This window comes from Lathyrus oleraceus, chromosome 7 (genome assembly GCF_024323335.1).
Source record: "Lathyrus oleraceus cultivar Zhongwan6 chromosome 7, CAAS_Psat_ZW6_1.0, whole genome shotgun sequence".
NCBI lineage: Eukaryota > Viridiplantae > Streptophyta > Magnoliopsida > Fabales > Fabaceae > Lathyrus > Lathyrus oleraceus.
The window spans coordinates 187,746,389-187,748,256 of record NC_066585.1 but is presented as its reverse complement, the minus strand read 5'-3'; the positions used below and the strand labels follow the sequence as shown (position 1 = coordinate 187,748,256).

Sequence of the window (1,868 nt, the reverse complement as noted above, 5' to 3'; positions counted from 1 at the left end):
TTCGAGCTGTTTTGATGGACAAGGTGTAGTTCCATCAATATAACCTAGAAGATCATAGCCTGTTAAAAGAGCCATGAATTGAATTCTCTAGGCAGGATAATTGTCTCCATCAAGTTTAATGGAGAGTTGAGAACCAGCATTCAAGACAATCAGTTTGTCGGCTGGTGTTGACATAGTGGGCGTCGGTTCAGAAGCCATAACAAGGATCGGAAAAAAAAAGTGCTTTTAAGCTTTACGCTCTGAATACCATAAAGAGAATGATTCTTCTATCTTCTGTTCCAGCCATAAATGCTGAGTATTTATAGATATAAGTGATACTTGAGTGTATAACTAATTCTTAATCTTAAGGGAACCCTATTGTTGATTCCTAGTATTAAGCACTGAATAATTCAAACTATACCAACTCATATGCATAGTAATAGGAATGGTTGGTTACACTTAATTATTGGAACAACTTATTCTTATCTATTATTAGTACACACAAGCCAATTAAGCCGGCGATGTAATCCATTTCAATGACAAATTCACTGCATAAATAACAACCTGCATAATTTTACAATCCAATGACAAATCTAACAAACTTCCTAACTTCTAATCTCACTCTCATCACTCTATAAAATTCACAAATCTTCACCTCTCTCAAGACCCCTTCCAGATTCTTCTTCTTCTTACAACCTCCATAACCGTAATCTCTAGTCGCCAAACCTTCAACCACTGCGAATCCATAACCGTAATCTCCATTCACCGAACCTTCCTCCACCTTCAACCTCATTTCTGACTCCTTCACTCCCTTCACCTTCAACCTAATTCGAATCATCTATCCACCTTTTAACTCCATAACCACCCTGCTCCAACAGTATCTAACGAACTCATAATAAAGCTCGTGACAGAAAAATGGAAAGTTAAAGAGCTGAGAGAGAAGAAGAAGCTGATTGAGAAAGGAAGAATCAAAAACAGGAACTGAGTTCTCACCGGTTAGCATCCTTCTCCAGAAGAACAGTTCGCCCTTCATCATCTGTCCTCAACGGAAGTGCAAAGCACCGGTGCCATCCTCAACAAACCATAACCTGCAAGCACGAGTTCAACAAAGAAGAAGTTCATAGCAGAAGCGGAGAAGAGGATGAAGAATCGATCGAAAATTCGACGAAAGATTCGACACCTGCACCGTACGGAAACGAATCACGTTCTCCATTCCGCATCGAACAACAATGACGCAAAGCCCTCTCAGAAGAGCTCAAGAAGAAGGATCGAGCGAAAATCAGAGCGGAAATATGCGATACCTATTTTGTGAGTTTTCCGATTCAACCTCCACATTTAGATTTTACTGTTTAAATTGGTGAAGCAAGAAGGTAGGTTCGACGATGGTTTTGAGTTGCGAATTGGTGTTGCTTCGCTTGATGCGCCACGATTTGGAGAAGGTCAAGCTTTGCGCGTCCAGAGACGGAGATGTCGTCGTTGTTTCAGCACTGAGGTTTGGGATTCGCTGTGTCGTCCTTGCTCTGCCGTTTCCACCGCCGCTCGTCGTCGATTCCGTCGTCGGTGTGCTGAACCTTATGTGTCTGAGGATACTTGGTATCGGTACCCCTCTCTAGAGTATCATGCGTGGACTGTGGGCCTCTAGGCCCGTTCATTTCTCTCTTGGAGCCTCCACTAATCCACATACACCCCCACCGTTGGGCTTTTCCCTAACAAGTCACCAGGGCCCATTTCATGTTAATTGTGTGTTAATTACATGTTAATTAAATTTTTGTAATACTAGAATTCAATAACTTTAGGATTAGAAGTAATTAGGATTATTAGAAATTTTAGATAGTTAAACTTAGATTTTCAATTAAAAGCATTAGTAATAATTTTAGAATTTTAGAATT

At 40.5% G+C, this 1,868-nt stretch overlaps 1 long non-coding RNA gene across 1 annotated transcript; it reads right to left on the bottom strand.

Annotated features, from left to right (window-relative positions):
* Window positions 1-445: 445 nt before the first annotated feature.
* On the bottom strand, window positions 446-1,561 carry LOC127107592 (uncharacterized). The gene is made up of 2 exons (XR_007795772.1): window positions 1,160-1,561; window positions 446-1,067 (listed from the first exon to the last, which is right to left on the bottom strand). It is a non-coding gene; the product is annotated as an uncharacterized LOC127107592 (long non-coding RNA).
* Between the last annotated feature and the right edge of the window lie 307 nt (window positions 1,562-1,868).